General features: G+C 38.9%; 1 protein-coding gene across 4 annotated transcripts in view; it reads left to right on the top strand.

Moving 5' to 3' along the window:
- SHPRH (SNF2 histone linker PHD RING helicase) overlaps positions 1 to 19,942 on the top strand; it is a 91,680-nt gene that overhangs the window by 61,435 nt on the left and 10,303 nt on the right. The gene's annotated exons all lie outside the window — the stretch shown is intronic.

The following is a 19,942-nucleotide window of genomic DNA, read 5'->3' as shown; positions in this document are numbered from 1 at the left end:
TCCAGTCCCTTACTATTTTTGCAGTGTTTCTGTCCATTACAAATTGATAGAGCTCTGGTTAAGTTCAAGGTTTCTTTTTCTTCATTCTTCCATTCAGCCCCGGGTATCAGGAAAAAAAGATGTGCCCCACCAAATTGAAGGATAAAATAAATTGATTATTGAAGTTAGTGAAGACTGTCACAAGGAGGAGGTAGTGCACTTTTAGACGGCGTGGGTTGGTATTTCAGAGTATAGCCAAAGCTTTGCTTTATTTTCCTAATTTTTTTCCCATGCTTCCTTCAGAACTTTAAGAAATAAGACTATAGTTTAAAATCCAAATAGGATCTGTAACTGGACTTTCTGCCTAAGGGGTATTTATTTAATGAGAAGCCTTTACTAGACTTTTTTGTTCTTTGTTTTACTTAAGCATGCTTTTTTTTTTTTCTCTCTAACCAAACTTAGACAATGGACAACTCAATGTATGAGTATAGTAGGGAATATAGGCCAGAAGGAGTGGTTGGGAGAATGGGGCAGCTGGCTCATAAGCAAGAGGTAGTAGAATATTTTTCATTCATTTCTTCTCCTTCTGGGTCCCTGATGCTCTCTGCTCACTTATTTTTCAGGGTTGTATTTTGTGAGTAGAATTAACCACAAGTTGAAGCTGCCAGGAGTTAGGCAGTTGTTAGGATGCCCTCTCCTGAGAACACTGGAGTTCCATTAAAGAATATCTAATTGCTATTTATTCCCACTGTCATTTGAGTAAAACCTGAAAATATCAGTCACATTGCTCTCAAGTGTGTTGAGGTAAACAGAATCCCAAAGTTGGGATGAACTTTCATTCATTCATTCTTCCCGTACATGTTTACTGGACACATACTGTATGCCAGGCAGTGTGCTGGGCCTCACAGATGCAACACACACTCATGAATAAAACAGGTATGATTGCTGCCCGCATGGATTTTACATTTTGGCAGTCGGGGGAAGGAGTTTGAGTTGAGGCAGAAAGCACAGACATTAAGCAAATAATTGACGTGATAAGCACTACAAAAGAAAATCAAACCTGGCTTCTCTGAGGGAATGGCAGTTAAGTAGATGTCTAAAGGATGAATGGATCAGCCAGGCTGAGAGAGGGTAAAAGTGATCTTGTTGGGAGGAGGCTGCAAGAGAGAAAAAACAAACAACCAAAAATCCCATTATGTGAATAGGTCTGAGACAAGAAGAAACTCAAATGGAACTGAGTAGCTGCAGTGTAGAAAACACAAAGGAGAATGGAATGAAATGAGTCGAATCCAAAGAGGGACCAGATACTGAAGAGCCATCTGAGCATCTGAGAATTTTCTTTTCATGTAAAGAAAGCTATTAACATGTTATATGTTATAAGCAGAGGAGTATCATGATCAGACTTGGATTTTTAAAAGATTCCTCTTGCTACAGTATGGAAATTAGATTAGCAGGAATAGAAAAGACTAGAGTAGAAAAAAATTTGGAGAGACCAATTTAGGAGGCTACAACAGTAGTGATGGTGGCTTTGATTAGGTTGGTGGCAGTGGAGAAGCAAAGAAGTACATATATTCAGGAGATGTTTGGAGTAGAGTTGATGAATGAGCTACAGTATCGGAGGGGTTGATGATGAAGAGGGAGATTTTGTAGGTGACCCCTGGTTTCTGATGTGAAAAATCAAGTGGCTAAAAGTACAGTTAACTATATAAGGTACTTGGAAGAAGGGTACATTTAGATATACTATATTTGAAGTGCCGAAGACATCCACGTAGAACTTTCCAGCAAAGTGTTAATATGTGGAGCTGGAGAGAGAAAATTCAGAGACATTGGCATAAGTGATCTTTGAAGCCATGAAAGTGTATGAGCTGGCCTAAGGAAAGAAACATAAAATTTAGCTTCAGATCAGGTCCTGCAGCACTCCATAGCTTTTAAAAAAAATGGAATAAAGGGAGAGGAGCTGAAAAATGAGACCAAGAAAGAGCAACTAGAGGCATAGGCAGTCCTGGAGAACATGCTGCCAACAGAGGCAATGGAAACTCAGCTTCAAGGAGGCGGCGGTTATCAGCTGTTTCCCTTGATGCTGAAGGTGGCTCAGCTACAAGATGGACTAATTTGGCTACTGAAGGTCATTGGAAAGGAGCCCTTTCAGTGGAAATGTATTAGCAAAAAGCAGATCGGGAGGGAATGAGAAGTGAACAGGAAATGAATAGGTCAAGAGAGAAAAATGCCCAACTACTTCATAAATTTAGCTGTGAAATAGAAAAGTGAGTGTTGTAACCAGAAGGGGATATGAAGTGCAGAAAGGCTTTGTGTTTTTTTGTTTTATTCTGTTTAATATAAAAGATTCTTGAGCATGTTTAATCTTCAATAAAGAAGAGTAGATTGAAGATATAGGAGAGAAAAGGGATAATGCATAATACAAGATTCTTGAAAAGACAGGAAGAGTGTTGATATGTAGAGAGAAAGTAGAGATCTCATTGAAATTGAATAACTAACAAGTGTAGGTTGGGCTATTGCACAACCAAGCTATAAGGGTAGGGGTCCTTATCAGAGAATAGGAGATCTTTAATTATTATTATTATTGAAATATAGTTGATTTACGATGTTTTGTTGGTTTCAGGAGTACAGCACAGTTAATCAGTTATACATATACATATATCCACTTTTTTTTTTTTTTAGATTCTTTTCCCATATAGGTCATTACAGAGAATTGAGTAGAGTTCCCTGTGCTATAGATTAGGTCCTTATTAGTTATCTATTTTATATATAGTAGTGTGTATATGTCAGTCCCAATCTCCCAATTTATCCCTCCCCTCCCTTCCCACCCCCGGTAACCATAAGTTTGTTTGCTACATTCGTGATTCTGTTTCTGTTTTGTAAATAAGTTCATTTGTACCGTTTTTAGATTCCACATATAAGCGATATCATATGATATTTGTATTAGTTCTTTCCAGAGGGACAGGTTTTCAGTACTCCAGATGTGACTGTAGAAGTGGGTGACTCAAGTGAGGTGGAGGAGAAAAGGTGGTAGAAGCTGAACCAATGAGATCTGAATGTTGAATAGGTGGTCCAAGTGCACGGTATATAATGTCCAGAGTTAGTATACTTTAACCTATTCACCACACAAAGAACTGCTTTCCTTTTCAGTCCCCCCTCCCCTTTTCCTCCTACTCTTATAGTTTCTTTCTCCTTTTCCTTCCCATAAAGAGTCCTTTTTTAGCCTTTTCTTCTTCCCTTTTATCTTTTCCTCTGGCCTCAGGCATCCCAAGGGCCACAGATAGCATTCACGGCCTAAGCAGGACTGCTGACCCTTAGGTGAAAGCATTCATCACAGTATGGGGAACGAGCATAAGAAAGAACTGCTGTGTCAGGCTTCATGCAGTAAGGTTTAGGAAGTGATTGCTCTGGCTACCAGTAAACAGCACAGCCTCTGTGAAACTGAGTCATTGAGCCCATCAAACCCAAACACCTGTTCCTCTTATGGCAGCTTTCCTAGACACCCAGGAGAGAGATCAGGACAGTTACATTTGCTGTCCTGTTGGAACAGCGATATCTGTCAAATACTGTTTATTATGTTCTGACTTCTTCCTGTCTTTCATGGGTATTGATAAACACATGAATTAATTGAAGGATCTTGTAAAAAAATTAAAAGAACACAGAATTCACTAAAGTTAATTTCTCTTTTTGATGCATAAATATTTACATTTCCTTTTCATTAAATACATGACTGAATATTGTACTTACTATGCAAGCAAGTTTTATCACTTTTCCACATTCTCACATTGCTTCTTGCTACATTAACTTTTGTTTTCTGTCACCATTTCTGTCTGCCACTTCTGCCTTCTGCTGCCTGTCACATTTCTGCCACCTTCTCCTTAAAGCATGTGCTTATCGTTTTCTCAGACTCTCACTGTACTCTGACCATCTGAAACTACCCCACTAAATGGTCACATCATCTGTCTTGGAGTTGAGGGATATAAAGATGACTCTATATGAATAATGAAGGCATTATTTTGAAATTTTATAAATATTAGTTCATACTATTCCTAAACTTAGGGGTTCTTTTTTATTGTTGGTTATCCAATCCCTGATTTTTATTAAACACTCCTGAGAATTAATTTTTCATTTCATTAAAGTTTTTATCTGAAATGTTTATTTTACTCTAAGCATTCATGTCAAGGCTCTCGGACATAGCAAACAGTGTAATATCATACATGGTGCTTAATCATATAGCTGATCTCAGACAAAAGATATTTGGAGAACATAAAAATAGAATTAAATAATATAAGACATTTTTTTCTACTGGTATTTCACAATGTAAGGAATCCTATTGACTGACCATATAAATAAAATGAGTAAAATGTTCATTAGTGAATTAGTGGATGCATTTAAGTTAAAGACTCTAGCTACCCTAACAGCAGTGTGACAGTATTCCTGAATGACCCTTGGAACCTACTGGGCATTTCACAAAGTAAACAAAATTCCCCCTGCAAGTTCTGACAGCTGCCAGGCATTTTAGAGGGTGAAGTAGGCCTCCTGGCAGAACATATGCCCCACGTGGCCTGTTCCCCGTGTCCTCAGTTTGGCTAGGTTTCATACAAAGCATTTTTGTCAGTGGAAACCGTGACCCCATAATGGACACGATTCTTATGTCATAAGTTTCTGTCCAGGAGAAAATACATGGATATAGCCATAGCAAAGCCTTCCCACCTGTCCCACACACACCACAGTGCTTCATCTTCTCACACTTTTGAGTGTCTAATAATCAAGTGGTCTGCTTTTTAAAATAAAGAATTTTTTCAGGCTCCATTCCCATAAATTTTAACTCGTTAGATCTCGGATCTGGTCCAGGAAACTACATTTTTAACAAGCAAATCTATTGCTAGTAGAGATGTTTTATACAGCCTTTTTGTAGAGGAAAAAAAATACTGTATTTCTACATTAAAACTCTCAGAGAAACCTAGTAATACCATGGGTCATATTCTACTATGTGTAGAATCCTGTTGTTTCCTTTCTGTTTTTCTCTTTTCTTTTTCTTTTTTTTTTTTCTTTTTGACCTTTTGTTCAGTTGATTCAAAGGTGACTTGTGAAGTCTGTCTTGTACTTTCTAAATACAATTAAAATATCTGGGTGGAATAAAACTATAAAATTATGACTGAGTTTAAAATTGACATAAAATAATTTGGTAAATATGCTTATCTAAATATTTTCATATGAGATATGTGATATTATCTTATAATACTAACTGGTAAATTAATATTATGTATAATATAATATTAATGTATAGTGTAATATTAATACATGAATATTAACTGGTAAATTTATAACACAGTTAAGTGTTTTTGTTAGAAAATGTCATGAATAAATATAATTGCAAAAAACCATTTCTATTCACCAGCCAAGTTAGCTCTTGAACTGTTAGTGAGTCTCATGTTGAAGTTAGCAATAGCTTGCAATAAATTGAACATACAGTAAAGACTTCTAAGATATAAACTATAAGTTATTTTTATGAACACTTTTACTGTGTGGAGTATAAACTCCATTAAAATGTGGAAAAGACATTATTCATGAGGTGAGGACTTTTGTTTCATTCGCTACTGTATCCCTAGTATCTAGAACAATGCCTGGCATGTAAGAGGTACTCAGTGGATGGATGGATGGCTGGCTGGCTGGATGGATGGCTGGCTGGCTGGATGGATGGATGGACAAGTAAACCACTGATTAGTATTTACATATAATCCCCAAAAACCTTTGGCTCCAAATAAAATTTTTAACTTTTTTGCAGTTGCTAACTTTATCCCTTTGAAATAATCATTAAAGTATTTTAAAGAACAGGATAATTTTTTTGTGGCTAAGTGCACTTGTAAAATTTCCCACATAGGCTGCCTGGATGGAGTTTCCATTGAACTTTATTCAAGTAACATGTGAAGAACCTAACCCAGGCATATGCTTGAAAAGTATTCCTACTTTTTGAGATCTATCATACAAGCTGTGTAACTGCACTAAATTGTATCTGTCACTATCAACATGGATTTTTAGCGTGGTGAACAGGTGCAGACAGAAATAAAACAATGCTAACTGATCTTACTCAGCAGGAACTACTATGGACAGCACAGGCAAATTGAAAGAGTTAGCTCTGCTTCAAAAGGAAAAGTCCAGAATAAAAGTAATGAAAGTCAGAAAGTACTAAGACAGGAAATGACTTCTTCTATACTAAACAATAGGAAACAGATTAAGTTACAAATCAGCAAGGAAACCTAAAGAAAAATCTATGATCTATCATACAACTGATTAGAGATCATAGTTCTTTTGTGGGGGGGAGGCGGAGCTAAATTGTGTAAATTTGTCTTTTTTAAAGTGATGTTCTTCAGTTAAATGAATCTTCAAAAAAATCTCTAATCTCAGGATCTTTGATTCTTGTAGTAGGTTTAAAAGATTGCAAAAAGCCAATACAAGTAATAACTGGAAGATTTAAATGTTATCCCTGCTCTGTTTCAGATGTGATTGTCCCATTTCTGACAAGGCTGGAACTTCTTATCCGGGGCAGCTAGCACAGGTTAGGCATCCATTTGACCCTAGAGCAGTGAGAGGTACTGCAGGTACAATAGCATGCAGCACTAGGGTAATGGCATAATTCAGAACACCAGTTCACTTGTGATAAACACAGTCCCAATTGTATCACTAATGTAGTAAGCTTAAAAGGTCCCAGAATTACAAGCCTCCCGCCCATTCCCCTAAAACCCTTATTCATCTGTAAGAAATCAGGGTAAACAAAAAGTGTAATATTATTTTTCAGTAGAAGTAATTTGCACAAAAGCATAAACATAAATTCAGAATAAAACAAACGGCATACAGTGAAAAGTAATGTTCTCCATTCTTCCTTCTTTGCCTATTTCTATTGCCAGTTTCTATTTTTAATATTTATTTTTTTTATTTTTTTTTTAACATCTTTATTGGGGTATAATTACTTTACAATGGTGTGTTAGTTTCTGCTTTATAACAAAGTGAATCAGTTATACATATACATATGTTCCCATATCTCTTCCCTCTTGCGTCTCCCTCCCTCCCACCCTCCCTATCCCACCCCTCCAGGCTGTCACAAAGCACCGAGCCAATATCCCTGTGCCATGCGGCTGCTTCCCACTAGCTATCTACCTTACTACGTTTGTTAGTGTGTATATGTCCATGACTCTCTCTCGCCCCGTCACAGCTCACCCTTCCCCCTCCCCATAACCTCAAGTCCGTTCTCTAGGAGGTCTGCGTCTTTATTCCTGCCTTACCCCTAGGTTCTTCATGACATTTTTTTTTTCTTAAATTCCATATATATGTGTTAGTATACTGTATTTGTCTTTTTCTTTCTGACTTACTTCACTGTGTATGACAGACTCTAGGTCTATCCACCTCATTACAAATAGCTCAATTTCGTTTCTTTTTATGGCTGAGTAATATTCCATTGTATATATGTGCCACATCTTCTTTATCCATTCATCCGATGATGGGCACTTAGGTTGTTTCCATCTCCGGGCTATTGTAAATAGAGCTGCGATGAACATTTTGGTACATGACTCTTTTTGAATTTCGGTTTTCTCAGGGTATATGCCCAGTAGTGGGATTGCTGGGTCATATGGTAGTTCTATTTGTAGTTTTTTAAGGAACCTCCATACCGTTCTCCATAGTGGCTGAACCAATTCACATTCCCACCAGCAGTGCAAGAGGGTTCCCTTTTCTCCACACCCTCTCCAGCATTTATTGTTTTTAGATTTATTGATGATGGCCATTCTGACTGGTGTGAGATGATATCTCATTGTAGTTTTGATTTGCATTTCTCTAATGATTAATGATGTTGAGCATTCTTTCATGTGTTTGTTGGCAGTCTGTATATCTTCTTTGGAGAAATGTCTATTTAGGTCTTCTGCCCATTTTTGGATTGGGTTGTTTGTTTTTTTGTTGTTGAGCTGCATGAGCTGCTTGTAAATTTTGGAGATTAATCCTTTGTCAGTTGCTTCATTTGCAAATATTTTCTCCCATTCTGAGGGTTGTCTTTTGGTCTTGTTTATGGTTTCCTTTGCTGTGCAAAAGCTTTGAAGTTTCATTAGGTCCCATTTGTTTATTTTTGTTTTTATTTCCATTACTCTAGGGGGTGGGTCAGAAAGAATCTTGCTGTGATTTATGTCATAGAGTGTTCTGCCTATGTTTTCCTCTAATAGTTTGATAGTTTCTGGCCTTATATTTAGGTCCTTAATCCATTTTGAGCTTATTTTTGTGTATGGTGTTAGGGAGTGTTCTAATTTCATTCTTTTACATGTACCTGTCCAGTTTTCCCAGCACCATTTATTGAAGAGGCTGTCCTTTTTCCACTGTACATTCCTGCCACCTTTATCAAAGATAAGGTGTCCATATGTGCATGGGTTTATCTCTGGGCTTTCTATCCTGTTCCATTGATCTATCTTTCTGTTTTTGTGCCAGTACCATACTGTCTTGATAACTGTAGCTTTGTAGTATAGTCTGAAGTCAGGGAGCCTGATTCCTCCAGTTCCTTTTTTTGTTCTCAAGATTGCTTTGGCTATTCGGGGTCTTTTGTGTTTCCATACAAATTGCGAAATTTTTTGTTCTAGTTCTGTGAAAAATGCCAGTGGTAGTTTGATAGGGATGGCATTGAATCTATAGATTGCTTTGGGTAGTAGAGTCATTTTCACAATGTTGATTCTTCCAATCCAAGAACATGGTATATGTCTCCATCTATTTGTATCATCTTTAATTTCTTTCATCAGTGTCTTATAGTTTTCTGCATACAGGTCTTTTGTCTCCTTAGGTAGGTTTATTCCTAGATATTTTATTCTTTTTGTTGCAATGGTAAATGGGAGTGTTTTCTTGATTTCACTTTCAGATTTTTCATCATTAGTATATAGGAATGCCAGAGATTTCTGTGCATTAATTTTGTATCCTGCTACTTTACCAAATTCATTGATTAGCTCTAGTAGTTTTCTGGTAGCATCTTTAGGATTCTCTATGTATAGGATCATGTCATCTGCAAACAGTGACAGCTTTACTTCTTCTTTTCCGATTTGGATTCCTTTTATTTCCTTCTCTTCTCTGATTGCTGTGGCTAAAACTTCCAAAACTATGTTGAATAAGAGTGGTGAGAGTGGGCACCCTTGTCTTGTTCCTGATCTTAGTGGAAATGCTTTCAGTTTTTCACCATTGAGGATGATGTTTGCTGTGGGCTTGTCGTATATGGCCTTTATTATGTTGAGGAAAGTTCCCTCTATGCCTACTTTCTGCAGGGTTTTTATCATAAATGGGTGTTGAATTTTGTCAAAAGCTTTCTCTGCATCTATTGAGATGATCATATGGTTTTTCTCCTTCAGTTTGTTAATATGGTTTATCACATTGATAGATTTGCGTATATTGAAGAATCCTTGCATTCCTGGAACAAACCCCACCTGATCATGGTGTATGATCCTTTTAATGTGCTGTTGGATTCTGTTTGCTAGTATTTTGTTGAGGATTTTTGCATCTATGTTCATCAGTGATATTGGTCTGTAGTTTTCTTTCTTTGTGACATCCTTGCCTGGTTTTGGTATCAAGGTGATGGTGGCCTCGTAGAATGAGTTTGGGAGTGTTCCTCCCTCTGCTATATTTTGGAAGAGTTTGAGAAGGATAGGTGTTAGCTCTTCTCTAAATGTTTGATAGAATTCGCCTGTGAAGCCATCTGGTCCTGGGCTTTTCTTTGTTGGAAGATTTTTAATCACAGTTTCAATTTCAGTGCTTGTGATTGGTCTGTTCATATTTTCTATTTCTTCCTGATTCAGTCTTGGCAGGTTGTGCATTTCTAAGAATTTGTCCATTTCTTCCAGATTGTCCATTTTATTGGCATAGAGTTGCTTGTAGTAATCTCTCATGATCTCTTTTATTTCTGCAGTGTCAGTTGTTACCTCTCCTTTTTCATTTCTAATTCTATTGATTTGAGTCTTCTCCCTTTTTTTCTTGATAAGTCTGGCTAGTGGTTTATCTATTTTGTTTATCTTCTCAAAGAACCAGCTTTTAGTTTCATTGATCTTTGCTATTGTTTCCTTCATTTCTTTTTCATTTATTTCTGATCTGATTTTTATGATTTCTTTCCTTCTGCTAGCTTTGGGGTTTTTTTGTTCTTCTTTCTCTAATTGCTTGAGGTGCAAGGTTAGGTTGTTTATTCTAGATGTTTCCTGCTTCTTAAGGTGGGCTTGTATTGCTATAAACTTCCCCCTTAGAACTGCTTTTGCTGCATCCCACAGGTTTTGGGTCGTTGTGTCTCCATTGTCATTTGTTTCTAGGTATTTTTTGATTTCCTCTTTGATTTCTTCAGTGATCACTTCATTATTAAGTAGTGTATTGTTTAGCCTCCATGTGTTTGTATTTTTTACAGATCTTTTCCTGTAATTGATATCTAGTCTCATGGCGTTGTGGTCAGAAAAGATACTTGATACAATTTCAATTTTCTTAAATTTGCCAAGGCTTGATTTGTGACCCAAGATATGATCTATCCTGGAGAATGTTCCGTGAGCACTTGAGAAAAATGTGTATTCTGTTGTTTTTGGATGGAGTGTCCTATAAATATCAATTAAGTCCATCTTGTTTAATGTATCATTTAAAGCTTGTGTTTCCTTATTTATTTTCATTTTGGATGATCTGTCCATGGGTGAAAGTGGGGTGTTTAAGTCCCCTACTATGAATGTGTTACTGTCAATTTCCCCTTTTATGGCTGTTAGTATTTGCCTTATGTATTGAGGTGCTCCTATGTTGGGTGCATAAATATTTACAATTGTTATATCTTCTTCTTGGATCGATCCCTTGATCATTATGTAGTGTCCTTCTTTGTCTCTTTTAATAGTCCTTATTTTAAAGTCTATTTTGTCTGATATGAGAATTGCTACTCCAGCTTTCTTTTGATTTCCATTTGCATGGAATATCTTTTTCCATCCCCTTACTTTTAGTCTGTATGTGTCTCTAGGTCTGAAGTGGGTCTCTTGTAGACAGCATATGTAAGGGTCTTGTTTTTGTATCCATTCAGCTAATCTGTGTCTTTTGGTGGGAGCATTTAGTCCATTTACATTTAAGGTAATTATCGATATGTATGTTCCTATTCCCATTTTCTATATTGTTTTGGGTTCGTTATTATAGGTCTTTTCCTTCTCTTGTGTTTCTTGCCTAGAGAAGATCCTTTAGCATTTGTTGTAAAGCTGGTTTGGTGGTGCTGAACTCTCTCAGCTTTTGCTTGTCTGTAAAGGTTTTAATTTCTCCATCAAATCTGAATGAGATCCTTGCTGGGTAGAGTAGTCTTGGTTGCAGGTTTTTCTCCTTCATCACTTTCAGTATGTCCTGCCACTCCCTTCTGGCTTGTAGGGTTTCTGCTGAAAGATCAGCTGTTAACCTTATGGGGATTCCCTTATGTGTTATTTGTTGTTTTTCCCTTGCTGCTTTTAATATGCTTTCTTTGTATTTAATTTTTGACAGTTTGATTAATATGTGTCTTGGCGTATTTCTCCTTGTATTTATCCTGTATGGGACTCTCTGTGCTTCCTGGACTTGATTAACTATTTCCTTTCCCATATTAGGGAAGTTTTCAACTATAATCTCTTCAAATATTTTCTCAGTCCCTTTCTTTTTCTCTTCTTCTTCTGGAACCCCTATAATTCGAATGTTGGTGCGTTTAATGTTGTCCCAGAGGTCTCTGAGACTGTCCTCAGTTCTTTTCATTCTTTTTTCTTTATTCTGCTCTGCAGTAGTTATTTCCACTATTTTATCTTCCAGGTCACTTATCCGTTCTTCTGCCTCAGTTATTCTGCTATTGATCCCATCTAGAGTATTTTTAATTTCATTTATTGTGTTGTTCATCGTTGCTTGTTTCATCTTTAGTTCTTCTAGGTCCTTGTTAACTGATTCTTGCATTTTGTCCAATCTATTGTCCATTCTATCTCCAAGATTTCGGATCAACCTTACTATCATTATTCTGAATTCTTTTTCAGGTAGACTGCCTATTTCCTCTTCATTTGTTAGGTCTGGTGCATTTTTATCTTGCTCCTTTATCTGCTGTGTGTTTTTCTGTTTTCTCATTTTGCTTATCTTACTGTGTTTGGGGTCTCCTTTTTGCAGGCTGCAGGTTCGTAGTTCCTCCTGTTTTTGATGTCTGTCTCCAGTGGCTAAGGTTGGTTCAGTGGGTTGTGTAGGCTTCCTGGTGGAGGGGACTAGTGCCTGTGTTGTGGTGGAAGAGGCTGGATCTTGTCTCTCTAGTGGGCAGGTTCACGTCTGGTGGTGTGTTTTGGGGTGTCTGTGGCCTTATTATGATTTTAGGCAGCCTCTCTGCTAATGGGTGGGGTTGTGTTCCTGTTTTGCTAGTTGTTTGGCACAGGTTGTCCAGCACTGTGGCTTGCTGGTCGTTGAGTGAAGCTGGGTGCTGGTGTTAAGATGGAGGTCTCTGGGAGATTTTCGCCGTTTGATATTATCTGGAGCTGGGAGGTCTCTTGTGAACCAGTGTCTTGAAGTTGGCTCTCCTACCTCAGAGGCAGAGCCCTGCCTCCTGGCTGGAGCACCAAGAGCCTTTCATCCACACGGCTCAGAATAAAAGGGAGAAAAAGTAGAGGGAATTAGTAGACGTATGAGGAAAGAAAGAAGGAAAGGAGGGAAGGAAGGAGGGAAGGAAGGAAGGAAGGAAGGAAGAAAGAAAGAAAAGCAAAGAAGGAAAGAAGGAACGAAAGGAGGGAGGGAGGGAGGGAGGAAGGAAGGAGGGAAAGAAGGAAAAACAAAAAGAAAGAAGATACAGTAAAAATAAAATAAAGTATAATAAAGTTATTGAATTAAAAAATTCTTAATTAGAAAAAAAAAAAAAAGGACGGATAGAACCTTAGGACAAATGTTGGAAGCAAAGCTGTACAGACAAAGTCTTACACAGAAGCGTACACATACACCCTCACAAAAAGAGGTAAAGGGGGAAAAATCATAAATCTTGCTGTCAGAGACCACCTCCTCAATTTGGGATGATTCGTTGTCTAAAGGAGGGAAGGAAGGAGGGAAGGAAGGAAGGAAGGAAGAAAGAAAGAAGCAAGGGAGGAAAGAAGGCAAGAAGGAACGAAAGGAGGGAGGGAGGAAGGAAGGAAGGAGGGAAAGAAGGGAAAACAGAAGGAAGATACAGTAAAAATAAAATAGAGTATAATAAAGTTATTGAATTAAAAAATTCTTAATTAGAAAAAAAAAAGGGACGGATAGAACCTTAGGACAAATGTTGGAAGCAAAGCTATACAGACAAAGTCTTACACAGAAGCGTACACATACACCCTCACAAAAAGAGGTAAAGGGGGAAAAATCATAAATCTTGCTGTCAGAGACCACCTCCTCAATTTGGGATGATTCGTTGTCTAAAGGAGGGAAGGAAGGAAGGAAAGAAAGAAAGAAAGAAAGAAAGGACGAAGGTAAAGTATAATAACGTTCTTAAAATTAAAATTGATTATTAAGAAAAAAAATTTTAAGAAAAAACCATGGACGGATAGAACCTAGGACAAATGGTGGAAGCAAGACTATACAGACAAGATCTCACACAGAAGCATACACATACACATTCACAAAAAGAGGAATAGGGAGAAAAATCATAGATCTTGCTCCCAAAGTCCACCTCCTTAATTTGGGATGGTTGGCTGTCTATTCATGTATTCCACAGATGCAGGGTACATCAAGTTGATTGTGGAGCTTTAATCCGCTGCTTCTGTGGCTGCTGGGAGAGATTTCCCTTTCTCTTCTTTGTTCTCACAGCTCACAGGGGCTCAGCTTTGGATTTGGCCCTGCCTCTGCGTGTAGGTCGCTGGAGGGCGTCTGTTTTTTGCTCAGACAGGACGGGGTTAAAGGAGCCGCTGATTCGGGGGTTCTGGCGTACGGAGGCCGGCGGCGGGGAGGGAGGGGCACGGAATGCGGGGCGGGCCTGCGGCGGCAAAGTCCGGCGTGACTCTGCACCAGCCCGAGGCCCGCCGTGCGCTCTCCCGGGGAAGTCGTCTCCGGATCCCGGGAACCCGGCAGTGGCGGGCTGCACAGGCTCCGCGGAAGAGGGGAGTGGAGAGCGACCTGCGCTCGCACACAGACCCCTTGGTGGCGGCAGCAGCAGCCCCAACGTCTCCCGCCCGCCTTGGGGTCCGCGCCTCCAGCCGCGGCTTGCGCCCGTCTCTGGAGTCAGCGCCCTCAGCCGCGGCTCGCGCCCGTCTCTGGGGTCCGCGCCCTCAGCCGCGGCTCGCGCCCGTCTCTGGGGTCCGCGCCCTCAGCCGCGGCTCGCGCCCGTCTCTGGGGTCCGCGCTTTCAGCCGCGGCTCGCGCCCGTCTCTGGGGTCCGCGCTTTCAGCCGCGGCTCGCGCCCGTCTCTGGGGTCCGCGCTTTCAGCCGCGGCTCGCGCCCGTCTCTGGGGTCCGCGCTTTCAGCCGCGGCTCGCGCCCATCACTGGGGTTCGCGCTTTTAGCCGCGGCTCGCGCCCGTCTCTGGAGTTCCTTTAAGCAGCGTTCTTAAACCCCTCTCCTCACGCACCAGGAAACAAAGAGGGAAGAAAAAGTCTCTTGCCTCTTCGGCAGGTGCAGGCTTTTCCCCGGACTCCCTCCCGGCTAGCTGTGGTGCACTAACCCCTTCAGGCTATGTTCAAGCCGCCAACCCCAGTCCTCTCCCTGCGCTCCGTCCGAAACCGAAACCCTAGCCTCAGAGCCTCAGCTCGCAGCCCCGCCCGTCCCGGCGGGTGAGCAGACAAGCCTCTCGGGCTGGTGAGTGCCGGTCGGCACCGATCCTCTGTGCGGGAATCTCCCCGCTTTGCCCTCCGCACCCGTTGCTGTGCACTCCTCCGCGGCTTCGAAGCTCCCGCCTCCGCCTCCCGCAGTCTCCGCCCGCGAAGGGGCTTCCTAGTGTGTGGAAACTTTTCCTCCTTCACAGCTCCCTCCCACTGGTGCAGGTGCCGTCCCTATTCTTTTGTCTCTGTTTATTCTTTTTTCCTTTTGCCCTACCCAGGTACGTGGGGAGTTTCTTGCCTTTTGGGAGGTCTGAGGTCTTCTGCCAGCCTTCAGTAGGTGTTCTGCAGGAGTTGTTCCACGTGTAGATGTATTTCTGGTGTATCTGTGGAGAGGAAGGTGATCTCCGCGTCTTACTCTTCCGCCATCTTCCCTTACTCCCCTCTAATCCAGTTTCTATTTTTAGTTATGACTTTCAGTAATATACATAAATTTTGTTTCTTGAAGTACTAGCTGTAGACAGTATCTGCTAATAGTCCTCACGTCAAAATAGGAGGAAATTTGTGCATCTCTTCTTCCTTCATTCTTTCTTTTCCCTTCCACATTCTGATTTTTGTTATAGTATCATTTTTATATTATAATGTTTATACTGTTATGTTTTGTTATCTAATTGTAGTTGTGACTTCCATATCTAAAAACAAATCAGTAAATGGTGTGTACAATATTGTAATATAAATACTTTTCATTAGAGAACCAAGCAGAGTGATTGAAGTCATGCAGAAAGGAATGTAATCCTAATCCTCTCATTTAAACTTCGCTTTTCAAGGAAGAATCTTCTGAGTACCCCAGTGTAGTAGAGGTTCTCATTTTTTTAGCTAGCTTCCTTCATTTCTGTGTCAGCCTTATCTGGCACCATTATTCATGTAATTCTCATTCTACAATTCTTTTTTCGCTGTGATCTACTGCATCAAGAAATTTTAACATGATAAGCATGTGAACAGAAAATCAGAGTTTTTACACTTCTGAAAATGACTTCATTCTGCCTTCACTTTAGAGTCATAAGTGACTGGTAACCCCCATACTGTAAGACATTATTTGACATGTTTTATGTATATTAGTGTGTATGTATGGATTATGTATGGAATATACATAATATATAAACATATATACTAATATATCATATATTACTATATTATAAAGATACATTAAAGATAATATATAAATATATATTATCTATAAAATCCCTAAAGATTTAGTCTGCCTATTGACATAAAGTAGCCTATAAACATGAATATTCTCTCTGATGTTTGATGAAAAATAAGACTCAGTACATTCATCGTCTCCATTGTGTTGACTTTTTTCTGATGTTCTTCAGAACACAGTGGCCACTTTAGCCCTTAATTCTGCCATTGGAGCTGAGCATGACCATGAGAATCCATATATATTACAAAGGAAAAGGAGTGGGAGAGCAATGTGGACAGATTAGACAAACAGGGAAAATAAAAGGGGCCAAAGGAAGAAGGACTAGACTGGTGAAGAAGCAATATAATGGGTAACAAACCGTTGGTTCACAGTCATGGATTGCCAAGCCCTGCTTCAGAGTTCCCAGTTTTCAGCAATAACTTTCCAGTCATAGAGAGCACTATTTTTCTTTTATTTATATACATCAAGTAGAAGTAGTGCTTTGCTGCTACAGTTGGGAGGTGTCCTAACTGTTCTCCTTCCTTTCCTTCCTTCCCTGAATAAGGAGTCTCAACAGATGGAAAATAGATGTGAAGGGAATAGGGTGAAGCCAGCTACAGTATGTCTTCTATGCTATACTCATGGATTTTTCCTATTGTTCCCTCCTCTTTCCCCAATAACAAGACTTCAGAGAAAAAAGCAGTACCTCACTCTAAGATGCATTGGTAAAATATTTAGACCTATTTTGGAGGAGAGGGGTTGATCAGAGTCTAAATCAAATACTACTTGATTGCTTCATTAGAATTCTTCATCTCCTGAGTATACAATAGAAACAAAACTGAATTTTCCATCCTTTTAACACATTTAACAGCTTTTAACTCAAAGTTTATGTTCTCAGATTTTAACAAGAGCCTGGAAATGTGTAGCTGCTTATTCCAGTCAAGTTTAACTCTATGATAAAAATAAGTTAGTTGCACCTATTTAGCGCAGATAAGAGGCTACGAGACATTTCTGATTTCTAGTTATGCTATTAGACAACCTCTAGGCCAGATTTCATGAGAAATTCTTTGTTGGCCTTTATTGCTAATGGATCTCTACTGATTTTTCATTGCCTTGACTGCCTGAATGGTCTGGAGCTTTTAACTTTGTACTTAATTTTCCAGAAAGGGAAAGACCTATATGTGTAGCTTTGAGATCTAGTTTGGTTTTGTTCATTAAATTACAAGCAAGGGAGCAAAGATCTTCATAAAGAACATTTTGTAAGATTCTTTTGTTGTAAAGAAGGAAAATTCCATCCTTTTCCTTCAGTGTTAAGTGTTATAATGCTCTTGGCTACTTACCTCATGAGAGGAAGATCAGGAGAGGCACTAACTTGATCTGAGTGGTAGCACTTTATATGTCTCCTTTCATAGTTCCCTAGTTGGCCTTAGAGAGAACTAGTGCCTCAGAGAGAACAGCCACAAAGATACAGTCAGGGGTGGGCAGAGGACAGATGATGGGTCTTCATTCCAAAGCTGGGCCTTAGTCTTTGATGTTTCAGAAACATGAAGAAAAACCAAGCATTAATCATAGAGTAGGGTTCGTAGATATACATGTGGAAAAACTGAAGAGACTCCCAAGAAAGGATAGAAATGAGGAAAGGGACAGGAACTTCAGAAGAGGGCAGAGCTGCTTATAATTAAATCCAACTCTGTCAGCCTAATATATTATGAAATGATCTAGCAGTTTTGGGGGATTTCTCTTCCATGCACCCCCCCTCCCTAATTCCAGCCTACCTTTGCATCTGTGTGTTTGCTGATAGAGCTAAAACATAAACTGGGTTGGATTAAGGCTGCCAGTGTACCTGTCTTGAGAATATTCATACTCTGTTAACACCTTGCACAGGGATGGATTGATATCTCTGTTTTCCTCATCCATATCTCTTTTGCTTTTTCTGTGATCCTCTCCTATATAGATATAACCCATCTCCTTCCTGTTTTAATCTTTTTAACAAAGTGAATATTTCTTTTCTGTAGCAGTGACTACATTGAGTAGTCGTCTCAGAAACTGACAGATCTGAGCCAAAGTTCATTTATGTATTTGAGATAGAAAGAAACATTAAAAGGAACAGTAGAATGTGCATAATGCTTATTAAGATGGTATAATAAAGCATTCACTTAAGTCGCTTCCAGGCCAGCCCAGCAGTATAAAACCATCCTTTGCTTTTCTCCATATTCCGTAACATGCACTAGACTGTGTGTATTTGAGAATAAGGGAGTATCTTTTCATCATTGTATATTCAGTGCCTAGTGTAGTTCTTGTCATTTATGTGCACAGAAAGTTTTTGTTGAATGATTTGAATAATCCAACGTGAACTCACCTGAAATGCTAGAGGGTTTGATCCCTTTGATCCCTTTTATTACTCTGCTCTTAGACCAACCGTGGTCTTTTCAGTATTATTTGGGGACTTCTGCTTTTCACTTGGAAGTGTAAAAACACAAGCAGAAGAGAGAAAAAAAGTTAAGAATAAAGGCCTAATGTGGTAGGTATCTCTGATTCTAAAGATTGGAAATAAAAGTCCACAGGGTTTGCTGACTTTATTAACCTCTCCTATCACTGCTGGTAGGTAGGGAAAAAATGAGTGTTGATAGACCAGAATGAGACAACACCACCCTCCAACTGCTAGCTTCTTTTTAGACCAGTTCCAGTGATTTCATTACACAGTACTAATCCAAAAACCACCTCAGGTCTGCTTTGTGTTAGATTAAATCTGCTCGTCTTTCAAGACTGTTCTTGTCTGAGTCTCTCTAGCTTTTATAATTTTATAATCTCAATTATAAAAGAGACTAATTGCAAGATTAATGTTCCAGTGATTTCATTACACAGTACTAATCCAAAAACCACCTCAGGTCTGCTTTGTGTTAGATTAAATCTGCTCGTCTTTCAAGCCTGCTCTTGTCTGAGTCTCTCTAGCTTTTGTAATTTTATAATCTCAATTATAAAAGAGATTAATTGCAAGATTTGATTTGCCTGTTGTTAATCATTCTGAATGACCAAAAAAATATGTTGAGAGTTTTAAATTGTATTCTAACCCGCTTTTATTTTATTTTGTTTATTCATTGTTTTACTCAGGTGTGTTTGGGATTGAGAAGCCTAAACATATTAAAAATTTTTACATTAAGTAAACTGGTTGAGTATATACTATTTACAAAGGACCATGCTAGGCTCTAGGTGATATAAAAGTAAATGCCATTTGGTCCTTGTTTTCAAACAAATATCAACTGATAAATGACAGGAATATACTGTACTCTGAGATATGATATAATATCATATGAAATCATACTAGATAGAATCATGGCAGGGCAATTAATTGAGGAAAAAGCTATTCTTCTCTAAATAAAATCTCTCATCTTTCCCTTATGAAAGACAAATTTAAATGTCAAACAAACACAGAAAAGTCTAATAAAGTAGTAAAGTCAAAGAATACTTAGTTTTGGGCTTCCCTGCTGGCGCGGTGGTTGAGAATCTGCCTGCCAATGCAGGGGACACGGGTTCGAGCCCTGGTCCGGGAAGATCCCACATGATACAGAGCAACGAAGAGTAGCCCCCGGCTCGCTGCAACTATAGAAAGCCAGCGCACAGCAATGAAGACCCAAAGCAGCCAAAAATAAATGAATAAATAAATTAATTAATTAAAAAACAAAAAGAATACTTAGTTTTTAAATCCATATATCATTCATCAAGCATTTGTGAGTTACCAAAGCTAATATAATATAGCACTTTTGCTTACATTACTGCATTTAATACAATTAAATGTGAACTACATATAGAAAGTTAGGAAAATATTTACAACATAAATTTAACGTGTACAGTATATGAGAGGTCCTACAAACCAGTTTTTCTTTAACTTTTGACCAACAGTTCCACATTATATGCCTTTCCAACAAAAATATGTACACAGGTACCCAAGGGTATAAGTATAAGCATAGTCACTGAAGTATTGTTTGTAAGAACAAAAAAGAATGAAATCAACCTAAATATATATTAATAAACAAATATTTAATAAATTGTTGTATC

The sequence above is a fragment of the Stenella coeruleoalba genome (assembly GCF_951394435.1).
Source record: "Stenella coeruleoalba genome assembly, chromosome: 12".
In the NCBI taxonomy this organism is placed as follows: domain Eukaryota; kingdom Metazoa; phylum Chordata; class Mammalia; order Artiodactyla; family Delphinidae; genus Stenella; species Stenella coeruleoalba.
The sequence above is the reverse complement of the archived record's forward strand: the minus strand, read 5'-3'. Positions and strand labels throughout refer to the sequence as shown.